Source organism: Sciurus vulgaris, assembly GCF_902686455.1.
Source record: "Sciurus vulgaris genome assembly, chromosome: 3".
Lineage (NCBI taxonomy): Eukaryota > Metazoa > Chordata > Mammalia > Rodentia > Sciuridae > Sciurus > Sciurus vulgaris.
In genome coordinates, this window is record NC_136463.1 from 41,051,948 (window position 1) to 41,070,330 (window position 18,383).

The following is an 18,383-nucleotide window of genomic DNA, read 5'->3' on the forward strand; positions in this document are numbered from 1 at the left end:
TTGATTTATTGATTCTAGAGATTAATGCTTTATCTGAGTTACATGTGGTAAAGATTTTCTCCCAGGCTGTAAACTCTCTTTATATTATGATTATTTCTTTTGCTGAAAAAAACGCTGTTTAGTTTGATTCCATCCCATTAATTGACTATTGATTTAACTTCTTCAACTTTAGGGGTCTTATTAAGGAAATCAGATTCTAGGCTAACATGTGAAGATTTGGGCATACTTTTTCTTTTAGTATGTGCAGGGTCTCTGTTCTAATGTGTAAGTTTACAATCTACTTTGAGCTGTTTCTTGTGTGTGTGCAGAGTGAGAGATAAAGATATATATTCATTTTTGAAAAAATAAAAACCCTGAATAGCCAAAGCAATCCTTAGCAAGAAAAGTGAAGCAGGAGACATCACAATACCAGACCTCAAACTCTTCTACAGAGCTATAGTAATAAAAACAGCCTAGTATTTGCACCAAAACAGACACTTAGACCAATGGTACAGATAGACACACCCACATAAATACAGTAATCTCATACTAGACAAAGGCACCAAAAACATTAACTAGAGAAAAGATTACCTATTCGACAATAGTTCTGGAAAAAATGGAAAGCCACATGTAACAAAATGAAATTAAACTTTTGGCTCTCACCCTGCTTTTGGGTTTTGATTACAAGATTCTCTTTGGTGTAGTCAGACAGCCTGGACTTCGCAATGACATTAGTACAGCTGTGTGAATGTACTAAAACCAATAGGAATTTGCATTTTGAAATGGTGGCATTTTCAGCATGTGAATTATTTATCAATTTTTTTTAAGAAAGAAATTCCTTGGGTTATGGGGGACCAACAAGGTTCAGGTCTTCTGGACCTGGGAACATCTGTGTGGGCTGTGCCCTGGGCTGTCACACAGGCCCAGAAGTGCTGCACCCATGCCAGTGCTTGTTGCTGTGGTCCTGAGGTGCTGTGGTCCTGTAACTTTTGGACAGAGGGCACTGTGTTTTGATGTTTCACCAGGTCCTAGAAAGTGTGCGACCAGTTGGGCTTGGAGTGAAGTGCTGCTGTGGAACTCTGATTTTTGTCTTCCTAGGAGAAGGATAATGGGCCCATTTCCTCTCACATTTTGTGAAGAGTAACTCAGCTTTTCAAAGTGAGTTTTAACTTGCCTTTTGTGCTCTCTCTGGTGGGAAGTTCCTTCGTTCTCCATACATGTCTTCCACCGTGTTGTAGTTGGTGATGCTGCAGATCTGAGCAAGTGATGCCAAGGTCAGTTGATGTGGGGACAGCATGGTGTATGGATAGGCATCAATCAGGCGATTGTGGGGAGTCTGTCACTAGGCCAGGGATGCTGGCTTAGGCACCAAGGGCTAAGCAAGGGGATGTTTTAAATGACCAGGAAGATTGTTACTGGAACAATCGAGGAGTTGTCAGATTCTCTGTCTTCTAAACAATATGTTCCCTTGGGTTCTTGACATGTTGATTATGAGGGATGTTCTCTTAGCTTTTTGGAGGTTCAGTTTCTAGATGGAGGACATTAGCTACATGTGAGAGTTTCAGTACTGTAAGGTCTTTCTGAAGAGGGAAAGAGGCTTGCCTTCCTTGTCAGTGAAGAATCCAGTGTGTTTCAAGTTAGCAGCTTTCATACAAAGTACAAAGTGATTAAAAAACCCTCTACATGAGAGTCAAAACATAGGAGCTGGTGTTGTGGCTTAGTGGTGCCGCACTGGTCTGGCATGTGTGAAGCCCTGGTACAGCCCTTGGCACTGCACATAAATAAATAAATTAAATTAAATAAAGGTACATTGACAACTGAGAAAATATATTATCAAAAAAAAAGTCAGAAATTACTCATCAGTGAGGGTTCCCAGCTGAGCTGGGAGCTATGAGGGAGCAAGTGTTCAGCATCTGACAAGTGCTTATCTAAGAGCCTGTTGCAGTAATGGCTCTGTCAAAGAGTCTCTGTTTTTTCTAATAAAGTTAACAGCACTTCTTTCCTGCCTAACATTGAAACTTTGCAGAAGGGAAGAACTTTCTGTTGACCTGGGCTGCATTGGCACAGACACTCAGGTTTCATTGCCTACAATTCCCTCAAGGAAACACTTTTCCATTGCCAGGCCTGTCAAGAGCCTTCTTACAACTTGACTCACATTCCACACCTGTCATTGGTGAGGAGATGCTTGCTCTCACACCACCCCTCCATAGCCACAAAAGGATGTGACAGCAGCTCTTCTTTGAGCTTCTGCCCTGAAAGCAGAGACATAGTATAAATCCAACTTGCAAGCCACAACAATGCTTAGACCTAACCAGAAATGACTCCAGGTCTCACAGGTGGGTGACAGCAGTGACAGCAAAATCACAACCATGTCTGATTTTGTGTAGTGATACCTGACCTCCTTTTCCATGCCTCTGAACCTTTAATCAGGAAGCTCCCCTGACCTCTCCCAGGTCCTGCCTTGGCCCTGGCTCACTTGTCATTGATCCATATGGCCCCAGATTCTGGGGTAAACTTGCATAAATCCACATCACTTCCCAAATAATGTGATGCAAGTCTTTGTCAAAGGTTATGATTTCTTCTGTGAATTGGATCAAATGCTTTCTTCTCTCACCCAGTGCTTCATCAGTGCATCATGGAGATTTTGGGAGCTGAGGTTAGTGTTTCTGAAAGATGATTCAGTGGAGGAGGAAACCCTGCATCTCTCAGTCCCATGGGAAAAATCCTGCATGGCTCTCAGTAGACACAACCTGCTATTTTTTATTTGTTAAGGGATGCATAGGGAACCATTACAACACTTGTGGCTTATTTCAGCTGAAAGTTTTTGGCAGATGGAGTTTTTTTCTTTATGAAAAATTTGTCTTTTCAGTTTTTGAAGTGTGTTCTCCAGTTGTAATGCAGGTTGGTCTGAGTATCTGGGCTCCAGACCTTCTACCACATGAGAGCTGAGAAAACAACATGTGCCTCCACACCCAGCTCGCTTTTTAACTGTTCTTGCAACCCCTGGATATTTATTTCCTTTGCAAACTTCCAGTTCCCTAATAATCCACACAAACATACCCAGGATAAAGGCTATAGGATCAATAGAAGACTGGGAGAGACACTGTTTGAATATTGACTTCAGGTGGCATGAAATAACTTCCTGACCACTTTTTCTTAAAGAGATCCAGGAAAGATGCTCACAAAGGGGAAACGGTACCCAGAAGAAATATGAAGATTTGGTATCACATATGGAGTTTGTTTCTGGGATTGTTTTTGAGGGTGCTTTCCTGTCCCCAGGGTATTTCTCCGGCACACAGGAGGAACCTGGGTCACATACACAGCAGGGCACATACTACATAGTTTGGTCTGGCTGATGAGGCTTATTCAGCAAAGCTGGCATTAGAATGGGGGTACTCCCTGCTCAAGATCTGACCACACACCACATGAGTCACAACCCCTCAGGCTATTCCAGAGCAGTAAGAGCTAGATTACCAGGGAGCCACCCTGTTTTCATGGAGGGCAAAGAGATAGCAGTGATGTGCAAGGTGGGAAGGTGCTGCTAGGTCTCACAATAATGTTAAATATCTATCCTTCCCTTGATGACCAACTTTAGGATGGGACTACTTTCCCACATGTCCTTACTTTTTTTAAATTTATTTTTATTGTAAGCCAATGGGATACATGTTGTTTCTGTTTGTACATGGTGTAACAGCATAACGATGTTTGACTCATTCCGTTATTTTTTTCCTTTCCCCCCAAACCCTCCCACTCTCTTTTCCCTCGATACAGTCCCTCCTTCTTCCATTCTTGCCCCCCTACCACCCCCAATTATGTGTCATCATCCACTTATCAGTGAGATCATTCCTCTCTTGGATTTCTGAGATTGGCTTATCTCACTTAACATGATATTCTCCAATTTCATCCATTTGCCTGCAAATGCCATAATTTTATTATTATTTATAGCTGAGTAATATTCCATTGTATATATATATACCACAGTTTCTTTATCCATTCATAAATTGAAGGACATCTAGGTTGGTTCCATAGTCTGGCTATTGTGAATTGAGCCGCTATGAACATTGATGTGGCTGTATCTCTGTAGTGTGCTGATTTTAAGTCCTTTGGGTATAGGCCAAGGAGTGGGATAGCTGGGTCAAATGGTAGGTCCATTCCAAGTTTTCTAAGGAATCTCCACACTGCTTTCCACAGTGGCTGCACTAATTTGCAGTCCCACCAGCAAGGTATGAGTGTACCTTTTTCCCCACATCCTCTCCAACACCTATTGTTGCTTGTATTCTTGATAATCGCCATTCTAATTGGGGTGAGATGGAATCTTAGTGTAGTTTTGATTTCCATTTCTCTTATTATTAAGATGTTGAACATTTTTCCATATGTTTGTTGATTGCTTGTACATCTTCTTCTGTGAAGTGTCTGTTCATTTCCTTAGCCCATTTGTTGATTGGGTTATTTGTATTCTTGGTGTAGAGTTTTTTGTGTTCTCTATATATTCTGGAAATTAGTGCAATATCTGAAGTATGATTGGCAAAGATATTCTCCCACTCTGTAGGCTCTCTCTTCGCATTGCTGATAGTTTCCTTTGCTGAGAGAAAGCTTTGTAGTTTGAATCTATCCCAGTTATTGATTCTAGATTTTATTTCTTATGCTATGGGATTCCTGTTAAGGAAGTCTAATCCTAAGCCAACAAGTTGAAGGTTTGGACCTACTTTTTCTTCTATAAGATGCAGGGTCTCTGGTCTGATTCCGAGGTCCTTGATCCATTGTGAATTGAGTTTTGTGCAAGGTGAGATATTGGGATTTAGTTTATTCTGTTGCATATGGATTTCCAGTTTTCCCAGCACCATTTGTTGAAGAGGCTATCTTTTCTCCATTGCATATTTTTGGCACCTTTGTCTAGTATGAGAAAATTGTATTTATTTGGGTTTGTGTCCATGTCCTCTATTCTGTACCATTGATCTACCTGACTGTTTTGGTGCCAATACCATGCTGTTTTTGTTACTATTGCTTTGTAGTATAGTTGAAGTTCTGGTATTGCAATACCCCCTGTTTCATTCTTCCTGCTAAGGATTGCTTTAGCTATTCTGGGTTTCTTATTCTTCCAGATGAATTTCATGATTGCTTGCCCTATTTCTGTAAGTTACATCATTGGGATTTTAATTGGAATTGCATTGAATCTGTATAGAACTTTTGGTAGTATGGCCATTTTGACAATATTAATTCTGCCTATCCAAGAACATGGGAGATCTTTCCATCTTCTAAGGTCTTCCTTAATTTCTTTCTTCAATGTTTTGTAGTTTTCATTGTAGAGATATTTTACCTCTTTGGTTAGATTGATGCCCATGTCCTTACTTTTTATCCACAGACTTCCTGAGAAATATTTTCTTAGCCAGTCAGGATCCCTGGTCATACAGAGCTGAGCTGAGCTGCTCACATCAGCAGAACCTTGAAGAACAAAGATGCTCTACTCTGTCACACAAGACTCAACCTGCACAGCTCACATACAACACCTCTTTAGGGGAAGAATTACAGGCCACCTGGTCCTCCATAGCACTGCCACAATGCATCCACCATTACCTCCACTTGGACCAGTGCATGAGCCTTGTAGCCGAGAATACAAGGTAGGGATGAATGCAGCCCATTGACCACAAAGGGCCAGTGACTCCTGTGCCCCTACTTAGAGATGTAATTTGGGACAAGCCTGGTCCAGTAATCATATCACCAGGGATCCCTGTGTCCCTGCTTTAGATATATATGATGGGACTAGCATGGTTCTATGACAACACTGGACCAGGGGCTCTTTCAGCCCCTTCTTCAGAGGTCTAAAATGGGACAAGCATGGTCTTGTTACCACACTAGACCAGGGGCAACAGTGTTTCTGCTTTAGAGCTGTAAGATGGGACTAGCATGGCTCTGTGATCACACCAGGCCAGGGGCTCCTGTTTCCCTGCTTTACAGTTGTAATGATGGGAATGAGGACCTCTCTTCAGGTAAGCACACTACAGAAGGTGATCTAATATAACCCTCACAGTCCCTTGGCAGTAGCAAGTGATTATTGGGTTCCAGAGAAACTTCCCATTATCAAGAATCACAAACAGGCATCAGGGTCTCAAGTTCCAGGTCTGGAAACAAAACCTGGCTGGCTGGCCCTGTGCTGTGGAGCCATACATTGCTTCTGCTTCAGCTGTGCCATTCCTTGTACTGACTGCTGTCCATGTGCTGATCAAATGGGAAATGGTTAAAAGTAAATGACAGTAAAATCCAGGGTATCTCTAGGCACAATACCGTGTGTCTGACTTCCCTGAGATTTAGGAGGCTGAGGTAGGAGGATGGCGAGTTTGAAGCTAGCCTCAGCAACTTTGCAAGCCCTTAAGCAACTTAGAGAGATAATGTCTCAAAATAAAACATAAACAAAGGTCTAGGGAATGTAGCTCTATGGTTAAGCTCCCCTGGGTGCAGTCCATGGTACCACCAAATAAAATACCAGAACATAAAATGACACATCATAAAATAAAATAAAATACAGAGCCTCAGTTGACCTGCCACACTTGAAGCACCTCATGCCACATGAGGCTCATCCCATCTTTATAGACCCTCTGGAGCAGGGATTCAGCCTGGAGCAGGCATCTGTTTTGCAGTCCCACCTGCCTCTCACAGGGCTGTTCCTGTAGCCTGCACACACTTACATTGCTTATATTCTCTTTGTTTGAGCAATCAAGAGCATGGAGCTGCTTGGCTCTGCCCAAGCTTGTTCCACTTTTCTCCCAGTGCCAGCAGATCACAAGTCATGCTCCTTACTAGAGATGCTTTTTAATTTAGAAATATCTAATTTAAGTTACAAAGATTAAGATAAATTAAGGTGCCTCACTTCATGATGTGTGTGAAATATTTTCAAACACAACCTTGTGTCAGCCGAACTCCGGGCTTTGATCTCACTTTACAGACAGCAGTGGCAGGTTGGGACAGGCTCTGCTACAGCTTGGTCTTTTTATGGGGCACAACTTAAGAACAGACCGATCACCACTGAGAAGTCCAAATTTGAGAGCCTTTATTAAGCTGACCAGCTGACTGTCTCACACAATGCCCCACAAAATGGCTATTGGGAGAACAGCCCCTATCACAGGGTTGTAGGGGTTCTTATACCAAAAATCACATCAATCATAAGTGTCTGTTGCTATGATTCAAAATTACAAGCTAACATCATGAGATCATTGACAGAGGGGGAAGTGGGTCAAACTGACCCTTACCTAGGTACAAACTAAAGAATGGTTGCTAACATCCACACAATTACTGTTTACATGGTACATTGTTTAAGAGCAATAGAGGTCAAAGGAGAACAATTTTTACTCCATAGGAGTTGCCATTGTATATTATTAAACATGTCACACTAAGTAACTGATGAGGGGTACAGAGGCGGGGTGTTCCCATGGGAGAAACTTATTTCCTACATAACATGGAGTCTCAGAGCAAAATGGAGTCTGTTTAGTCATTTCCCTTAGAGTCTGAACTATAATAATCTCATGGAGCCAGATCTGTCAGCCCATCACAGTCTCAGTTTGGTGTTGCTGGCTTTCACAGTTGGGGCTGCAACTCCTAATTGGTCTCATTTTACTAATTTCTTTTGAGACATGGGATCACTGTTGCCAAGGTTGGCCAGGGATCTGCTCTCTTCTGTCTCAGTCTCCTGAGTAACTGGATTGAAAGGACATACCACTGAGTCTGGCTCAGACCTTTTCTCTTGAAGCTGCCTGATTCCCTGGAGCAGCTTGGCACCTTCCTTCCAAGGGTCCACAGCTCAACCTCCACAGGAAAAGAAGCTGAGTCCAGGAGAAGAAGGCCTGCAAATCAGGGACCCTGGGCTATGCAGCTCCCCAGTTCTCTGGAGTGGTTAAGTGGGACTTCTGATCAGTTACAGTGTGGTCCAGATTCAGGTTCTGCCATTGTCTACCATCTTGTTCACTTTGTTAACTCCTTGACCTCTTGTAGACTCTTCTTGAGAATGGGAATAGCTACTGCAAGGTTTTCAAGGAACATCGAGGGGTCTGTGACAGATCAGTCCTGTTTCCCACTGTCCTCCTCAGTCTGTAGCCTCTCCCACCAATTGCCAAGGAATGGAGAGTACCAGGTCTTAAAATCACATTTCTATACAAGGTCCTTAAAATTTGTGCCTCAAAACTAACGTGCATTTCGTGCATCTCAGATTCTTGTGGGATATTTCTTCTGACACAGGCAGCAGGGGCTTCTGAGGTTCCACCTGCCTGGAGACCTGTAGACACCCCTGTTCAGCTTGCTGCAGATGACACCTGGCACAGAGGCCCATTACAATGTTGGTACTGCACCACCTCACTTCTGAGACACTGCTCATGAGACATGCCTGTGACACTGCTGGAGTGGGCCGTCACTCTGTTTCATCTTCCTCTGAAAACCTCTGTTAATCTTTCCAACTGGAATTTGCCTTCTTGCTGGATTACCCTAGTTAGATTTCCTAAGACATTAGTGATCAAACCCAAGATCTTGTTGATGCTGTGCAAGCTCATTACTGCTGAGCCTTACCCCTAGCCCCCCCCCCTTTTTTTTTTAGTTAGAGAGAGGGTCTCATTAAGTTGCTGAGGTTGGTCTTGAACTTGAGATCTTCCTCCCCCAGCCCCTTCAGTAGCTGGAAATACTGGCATGGTCTCCACTATAGCTACTTCTGTGGTCTCTCAGATAAATTTAAAGTTCTGCCTAGTATTATGCATTTTAAGTTACTGTTACTGCTCTGGGAAGACAGAACCCAGAACACATGATAGGTGAATGATAGACTTTTGGAGAGGCTCTGCCTGAGGGAGAGTGTGACAGAGGACCTAGAGCTTCCCACATCTGGGCAGCATTGCTGAGTCTAAGCTCTCAGTCTTACAGGGTTTACAGATATACCAGTAAGCTAGGAGTTAGAAAGAGAGTCTTCAAGGCTATAAAGTTAGAATAACACACCAGGATACAGGTGGTTGGGAGGCTAGCTGGTCTTTGAAAACTACTTGTTCAATTGAGTTACCAGGAAGCCAGACCAGAAAAATCAAGATTATGAAAACCAAACTCTCTGAGGCAGGGCAGCAATACATCCTCCTCCAGAACCCAGGGAGGATACTTCCCTGATGGCAGGGGCAGATTCCAGGCACATGTGCAGGAGAGTCACTAAATATAGTCAACTTTACTTTATGAGTAAAATGTTACATTCTGGGTTGGGGACTTTGGGTGGTGAGCCATGTGTCACAGAGGGAGATCCATGAAGAGTACAGGGTGACCACAACCCACCTGAATGTGTGTGTAGGAACAACAGGAAGCCGATCCCTGCCTGCCCCATGGATGTTCCTTTTTGTGCTGCCCTGGCACCTATGTTCTGGTGCTTCCTCCCTTACACTCAAACATGAGTGTGCAGAGTCTTGGTATTAATGTGGGTGTGCTTTTTCTGATTCAGCTCTTTGAGAGCTGAAGAACCACTGGGGTTAGTAATGAAATCACAAAGGAAAGTCTGTGACACAGATTAACTGCCACACACAGGGTAGACAGGGACAGGATGGTTTCCTGAAGAAAACAAAAAGTGTTTATTCTCCAAAGGATTATAACAATCCAGAGTCCACACAACATGCCAGTCACAGCATTCAGAGAGAATCCAGACTTTCTCAACATACAGAGAACCAGCAAAATGAAACCAGTTCTTAAAGGAAGGGACAGAGGCCAACCTGAAAACAACACAGAGCACTAGAGTTTTCAGATACTGACTCTAAAGCCCTGTTTAAAAACACTCCACATGAAAAAGGAAAACACTCTCAAAAGTAATGGAAAGGTGGAGAAACCCTAAGCATTCTGTCCTATGAGAGGACCCTTCATGAATTTGAAAACAAAGACATTCTCAGGAGAAAGAAGAGGAGGACAGTTTCCAGGATATCTGCCTTGATGGCCTGGCCAGGGCATTCCTCAGGCAGAGGCAGGGGACAAGAAAGAAATATTGATCCCAGAAGTGTGCATGTTACAAGACTGAGAGAGATTGGCTCCTCCAGAACATGAAAACCATATGACCCATTTTCTGCATACAGGACCCCTATACAAAATGATCAACATATATACAATTTAAGGTCACTTTCAGATAAATCCTGCATTATTAGAGTTCTCTTCTTTTGATAAAAGTAAGAGGTGAATGATTGGAGATTTTGAAAATATACATATATATTTTATACATATCTGGAAAACACATATATATGGTGTATATCTCCAGAGTCTGTCTGTAATGCACCTGTGTCAATTTCATTGAGATGTGAGATTTAAAATCAGGGACTTAATGGATTAAAACATGTATGAAAAGGAAAAGTTAAAAATTGTCTAGTGAGGCTTCCCCTGGTTTCTTTCCTCCTTGGGTCCTTCACCTTCTCCTGCCAGGTGAGGCCCCTGTGACACATTGCCCATTTAACTCAGGTATCTTCATGTCACCTTCATTGCTTTAGTACTGGGGATTGATCACAAGTGTGCTTAACACTGTTGTACCCCAAATCCTTCTTTTTTTGTGACTTTCATTTGTTATTATGAGAGTAGAATGTATTTTAACATATTATATATATATGGAGAAAAAATTCTAATCTACTGTTGATGTAGAATTGTATCAGTCATGTAATCATGTAAGCACATTGGATAACCATTCTTTCAAATTTTGAGACTGTCTCACTATGTTGCTGAGGCTGGCCTTGAGCTTGCAATCCTCTAGTCCCAGCCACCTGAATCACTGGGATTACAGGTAAGGCCACCATGTCCAGCTTTGGGATCTTCATTTTGAGCAAGACTTTAGTGGCTTTAAATTTCATAACTACAGTTTTCTTTCTGCATGTAAAGTGTGCCATTCTATAGTCTCCTGAACCCATTTGTTTTGGATGGAAAATTGGCATTATATTGATTCTTCTTCTTCTTCCTCCTTCTGAATGCCTTTTACTTCTTTTTTATTCCAGATTTCAAAATTCAACTTTATTTCTTTTTTTTAATTAAAAATCATAAATTTACATAGGGCAATATTGTTTGATTCATTCTATTATTTTTCCCTTCCCCCCCAACCCTCCAACCGCTCTTTTCCCTCTATATAGTCCTTCCTTCCTCCATTCTTATCACCCTCCTTATCCTTAACCCTGTACCTAACTCTAACCCTAACACTAACCCCTCCTACCCCTCATTATATGTCCTCATCCTCTTATCAGTGAGATCATTCGTCCTTTAGTTTTTTGAGATAGGCTTATCTCACTTAGCATGATATCCTCCAATTTCATCTATTTGCCTGCAAATGCCATAATTTTATCATTCTTCATAGCAGAGTAATATTCCATTGTATATATATATATATATATATATATATATATATATATATATATATATGCCACAGTTTCTTTATCCATTCATCAACTGAAGGGCATCTAGGTTGGTTCCACAATCTGGCTATGGTGAAATGAGCAGCTATGAACATTGATGTGGCTGTATCTCTGTAGTATGCTGATTTTAAGTCCTTTGGGTATAGGCCAAGGAGTGGGATAGCTGGGTCATTCCAAGCTTTCTGAAGAATCTCCATACTGCTTTCCAGAGTGGCTGCATTAATTTGCAGTCCCACCAGCAAGGTATGAGTGTACCTTTTTCCCCACATTCTCGCCAACACCTATTGTTGTTTGTGTTCTTCATAATCGCCATTCTAATTGGGGTGAGATAAAATCTTAGGGTAGTTTTGATTTGCATTTCTCTTCTTACTAGAGATGTTGAACATTTTTTCATACATCTGTTGATTGCTTGTACATCTTCTGTGAAGTGTCTGTGCATTTCTTTAGCCCATTTGTTGATTGGATTATTTGTATTCTTGGTGTAGAGTTTTTTGAGTTCTTTATAGATTCTGGAAATTAGCGCTCTATCTGAAGTATGAGTGGCAAAGATATTCTCCCACTCTGTAGGCTCTCTCTTCACATTACTGATAGTTTCCTTTTCTGAGAGAAAGCTTTTTAGTTTGAATCTATTCCAGTTGTTGATTCTTGCTTTTATTTCTTGTGCTATGGGAGTCCTGTTAAGGAAGTCTAATCCTAAGCCAATGAGTTGAAGGTTTGGACCTACTTTTTCTTCTATAAGATGCAGGGTCTCTGGTCTGATTCTGAGGTCCTTGATCCATTGTGAGTTGAGTTTTGTGCAGAGTGAGAGATAGGGATTTAGTTTTATTCTGTTGCATAAGGATTTCCAGTTTTCCCAGCACCATTTGTTGAAGAGGCTATCTTTTCTCCATTGCATATTTTTGGCCCCTTTGTCTAGTATGAGAAAATTGTATTTATTTGGGTTTGTGTCCGTGTCCTCTATTCTGTACCATTGATCTACCTGTCTATTTTGGTACCAATACCATGCTGTTTTTGTTAATATTGCTTTGTAATAGAGTTGAAGACCTGGTATTGCAATACCCCCTGCTTTCCTCTTTCTACTGAGGATTGCTTTAGCTATTCTGGGTTTCTTATTCTTCCAGATGAATTTCATAATTGCTTCCTCTATTTCTGTAATGTACGTCATTGGGATTTTCATTGGAATTGCATTGAATCTGTATAGCACTTTTGGTAGTATGGCCATTTTGACAATATTAATTTTGCCTATCCAAGAACATGGGAGATCTTTCCATCTTCTAAGGTTTTCTTTAATTTCTTTCTTTAGTGTTCTGTAGTTCTCATTGTAGAGGTCTTTCACCTCTTTTGTGAGATTGATTCCCAAGTATTTTATTTTTTTCGAGGCTATTGTGAATGGGGTAGTTGTCCTAATTCTCTTTCTGAGGATCCATCACTTATGTATAAAAATGCATTGGATTTATGAGCATTGATCTTGTAACCTGCTACTTTACTAAATTCACTTATGAGTTCTAAGAGTTTTCTGGTGGAATTTACAGGTTCCTCTAAATATATAATCATGTCATCAGTGAACAGGGATAGTTTGGGTTCCTCTTTTCCAATTTGTATCCCTTTAATTTCTTTGGTTTGTTCTTTTACTTCTTTATAAAAAGTAATCTGTGAAGAACACAACATTAAATTTACCCACATCTGTTAGTCTGGTTCCTAGGACAGTTGGAATGTACAGAACTAGGGAGGCCTGTGAAGCCTGGGGATGGGAAAGAAATTCCCAAACATCAGGGCTCCTGTTGACAGAAAGCAGAACTGGCCTGCTCACCTGCCTGTCTTTTTTCTAGCCCATTGGTGGCTTTTTCTCCTTGAGAGCTCCTGAGATCTGAGGAACTCCCATGAGGCCCTTGTCCCGATGAGTTCGCCTGATATGCCATGGCCCTCTGGAAACAGTGGTCCCCTTGGTATGCATCATTTGATCTCCTCAAATGCATCAAAACCTCTGAGGCCTCAAAAGCTGGGAGTTCCTTCTGTGAATATTGACTCTCTTTCTCTCAAATAAAATCCTACTAAGAATCCTAACAGAAAGGATGAAAAATCAGAACCTAACCCTCCAATTCCCCAGAACATCAACACGGAACAAAAACTCTTGTGAAGCAGAAGATATCATGCTGGGAAACCAGGTGCACCTTATCAATAGAGACCCAGTGGGTGCTTCCCAGGAAAGGGTGCTGGAGACTCTGGAGTCTGACACAGTCCTGCTTCTTTGTTACTCTTTACCTCTTGACTTACTTTAAAAAATAATGATCAATCTCTTTTCTACCCTGAATAGAGTTCCCAAATAGGAGATTTTCTATGGATTTTTCTATTTTTCAGAGAGATATTTCTGACTCTGATAGACTGTCAATAAATAGGCTGTGCCACATGTACAAAAGAGATCTGTGGCTTGGTGCAGTTATCTCCACCTAACTTGCCATGAGCTGGTTGTTGTGAATCCTTAGAGGTGGAAGAGCTTATTGACTGATCTCTGACACCATCCCATTGCTTTTCATCCTCTCAATATTTTCTTTCAAATGTGTGTCCTCTATGGGGCCTGACAGAAAGCAAGCAGGGTGAGGGGCCTGTCGAAACATGCTGGGTGCAGGAATGACTGACCCAGAGTGAGGCAGTGTGAGGGGCATAGAGCAACCTGCTGAGTACAGGGAAGAGTGATCCAGAGTGAGCAAGCAGCAGTGTGAGGGGCTTGCGTACACCTGCTGGGGTGCAGGGAAGACTGACCCATAGTGAGATGCAGGCAGTAAGAGGGGCGTAGGCAAACTGGCTGGGGTGCAGTGAAGACGGACACAGCTGAACAAGCAGGCAATACGAGGGGCATGGTGAAAATTGCTGGGATGCAGAGAAGACAGACATGCAGTAAGCAAGTATGCAGTGTGAGGGTTGTGCAGACACCAGCTGGGGTGCATGGAAGACTGACCCACAATAATCTAGCAGGCAGTGTGTGGGGCATGCACTCAACTTCTGGGGTGCAGAAAAGACTGACCCAGCTGAACAAAGGCACATAGGTTGGTGACAACTGAGGCAAACACTGGTGGAGTGTCCAGAGAGCAGTTCAGCAGAAACATCCAGTGTGAATTTTTTATTTTTAATTTTTTTTAGTCATAGACATACACAGTACCTTTATTTGCCCTTATTTTTTCTGTGATGCTGAGGATCGAACCCACTGCATCATACATACTAGGCAAGTGCTCTATAACTGAGCCACAATCCAAGTCTACATCCAGCACATTTATATTAATGGGTTTGTAGATGTATCCCAGGTCGAGAGAGGGTCACAACTGCAAATGCAGATCCAAGGTAGACTTCAGAGCTTCCAAGTCTCAGCTAGCTTTTTCCACCTCACCAGTACATGGGGCTTACACAACCCCAGCTTCCTTCCTTGGTGCATCCCTGCCCTTCCCTTCTTTCTCTTTTAGGAGTGATAACTTCTCTCAAGATTCAAGGAACTCCAAGGAACGACATCGCCACTCAGAAGTTTGCCCAGGGTTATGGTCCCTATGTCTGCAGGATCCATGGTCAAGCCCAAGGCCTCTGTATCCCATCTAAGTACACTGGCACAATGCAGGTTTGGGACATTGCAGCTGCAGCTTCTTTTTCTTTTTTTGTTTTTTTTTTTTTTTTTTTTTTTTTTTGGAACTGGGGGTTGAAACCACAGCTTTGTGAATGCAAGGCAGATGCTTTACCACTGAGCTACATCCCAGCCCTGCAGCTGTAGCCTCTCCCATCACATGGCCTCCAAGAGTCACAACAAGGGCAGCCCCACAGTCTCAGAGACAGATAGTGATGATCCATCCATCTTCATGGCACACACAAAAACACCACTCTCAGCCTTCCAGATTTCCAAGACATCTATGATGGATAAAAGTCAAAGCACTGTGGTGGCAGCAGCTCCAGGGAACAAAGCCATGGCTACCCCATACCATCCCCACAAACCAATTCATGTAGAAACACCTCCACAAAGGTACCATTTACAAGACCTGTGGTCAGGAAGAGGGATAGTTCAGTATCTTTTTCTGTCTCTCTGCCCTGGTGCAGGTACTTCTCTGCAGTGGACAACAGCCACCATCACCAAGGTCAATGTTAACCCCAACTAAGACCAGGAGAGAGGGAAGTAGCACAGAGTCCTCAGTTTTCTGGCCCTTATCACCCAGGCCCAAGGGAGACTTTGAATGCCCTGTGGTCACAGAGATATTGAATGCAGGCCTCTGCCACCCCAGCCAGTTCCTGGAGAAGTCCCTGTTCACTGAGGGATTTGAACCTTCCTGGTTAACCACAGTACAGTGTGTGTGAGGCCTCACTGTGTCTCAAATCCTAGCATTTTATTTGGTATATATCAAATCAAAGAAGTCAAAGGAAATCAGTCCAAATTGCAGGGAAACCTAGAGGTACTAACAGACTACTAAAATAAGAATTTAAGGGTATTTTCTAAGGCGCACGTTCATGTTTGTGGTTAAGTCTGAAATTGCATTTGAGGTCCTTCCTTCCACTGTCACTGGTTTTCCCTGAGTGCACTCCAGCTCTGTGGACCTCTTCTGTTTGATGCAGGAACATTCTCCATCTCTCTCATTGGGACTCCACCCCAGATCCTGCAGAGCCTTTTTTAATCCTTCCTGCTGCTCAGGGAATTTGGACATGACAGAGCTTCATCTCTCTTTCATGTGATGCCCGAGGTTATGAGATTAACTCAGCATTCTTGGTGGCAGAGATGAGTCAGATCAGGGTCCTGGCATCTGGTTTGGAGCTCTGTGCTCATCCCCCTGGCCTGGAACTAAGACATAGACATTCATAAATATGCTCCTGCCCTCCAGATCTCCCCTCCAGGTGGGAAGATAAATCCCACATATATAATGCAGTGCCAGCATTTTCATTGTGGCTTGTGAAGGCTACAAAGTCATCAAGCTGACATTTCCCACTGTGCTAGTCATACTGGGTGAATAGGAGAGTATGGTGAAAGCAGCGGTGAGAGATGGTAGAACTCATTATGCCACCTAGGAAAATGCCTGTGCCTTGGGGGGCTTTCCAAGCTCCCTGTGCTGGGGAGGATGAGTCAGAAGGAACCCTGTGCTGGAGGATCAAGGCTTGTGTCCTCCAGAGGACTAGGAAGACCCAGAGTAACTGTGGAGGACATGAGTAATGTCCAAGCAGGACCAGCTGGTGCCACCTGGGTCTGTCTTCCTCTGTTACAGATTTCTTCCCTGAGGCCTTCAAGCATTCCATGAGGGGCACAGAGAGTGAATGTCTCTTCACTGAGTCCAGAAGCCTTGGAGACAGCTTTCACCAGGAGAATGGGTTTTGGCTGGCTCTTATAGACCCTTTGGACATGTTTAAAGCCACACCCCAAGAGCTATCAGCACATCCCCAGTGATGGTAACTCCTTTAATGGATACTTCCTGGGCTCTTATATCAGTTCAGAGACCTGGGTCAATGCAGAGCCCCTAGTCTGGAAGATGTGAATATGTTGAAGTAGACTGGGGCACAAGCTCCCTGACTCAGCTGGTGGACAGAACGGTTAAGGCTGGGTGGTGGTCTTCCCTCCAGCAGCCTCACCCACAGAGTCTTAACTAGAAGAAGAATAGTGAAGCAGGGGCTGAATCATGTAGGAGAGGATCGGCACTCAAATGAAAAGCCCACGTCTTATGTGGAGGGCTCTGATTGCTACCAAGGTATCAGCAATCAGACTGGTAGACTGAGAACTATGAAATGCAGTTGAGAAACATCTCAGATGTGTGTCTGGCTGTGGGACCAGGGCTGACCAGACAGCTGAGATGTTCACCTCCACTGCAGATTGTGACCTGCACTGAAAGCTCCTAAGCATGCACCATGACCCTAGGCCAATTGTGCAGGCCCAGGACTGTCCACATGATACTTCCCCTAATGAGCTCTGAGAGGCTGACTGGCATGATGATGCTGGAGGCACATCCAGCCCATGCAGTCTGCAGTCAGGGCTATCCCTGCCCATTAGACGACTTGGGTGGATGGACCCAGTCACCAGGAGCATTTTACACCAACTTGCCCCATATGATGTTCAATCCCAAGAAAGCTGGATAAGTCCGGCCTACTGCCTCTCTTCCCATTCCTGCTTTGCTTTCCTGTCTGGTCTCTCCAGACTCCATAGACACAGTGTGACCAACACAGTTTTTACTCACTTGATTGAATAAATGTTTTCACCCCCATCTTATTTCTTGTGGTCAGTGATGGTTATTCCCTTCATTGTCCTCTCTTAGGCAGCAGAAAATTATGTGCATCATCTGGATGAAGCTGGTTCTGAAGATGAGTACATGCCCATGAGTACACTTCCCTCCATCCTGCTGGTCATGGAGAGAGCAGGTGGGAATGTGCAGATTATCCATAACCCCACAAGCCCAGGGAGCCCTCACTTTGTCCCTCTTAGCTGCTCACCTGCAGGTCTTCTTTCACACAAAGACCTTATTAGAGGAAGCAAGATTCAGCCACCTGCTGTCAAAATTACAATTCTTATGTAATGTAAAACTGATTTCTTTCTATCTCTATTGCTCTTAACCAATGTGCCATGTAAATGGTAATTGTGTAGATGTTAATAACCATTCTTTAGTTTGTGCCTAGGTAAGGGTTGTTTTGACTCACTTCCCTCTCTGTTGATGATCGCATGATGTTAGTTTGTTGTTTTGAATCATAGCAACATACACTTATAATTGATGTGATTTTTGGTATAAGAACCCCTATAACCCTATGGTCGGGGCTGTTCTCCCAATACCCATTTTTTAGGAGCATTGTGTGAGAAAGTCAGTCAGCCAGCTTAATAAAGTCTCTCAAATTTGGACTTCTCAGTGGTGATTGGTCTGTTCTTAAGTTGTGCACCATAATACCACCAGGGGTCCTACAGGTCCTGGCTCCTGTCTTAAAATAGCAGCAGCCATGTGTTACCAATCCTGAAGGTACTGTGACAATGGACTTCTAGGCAACAAGCAGGCAACTGGTGCTCCAGTGGCAGTCTGTGGTCAGGCT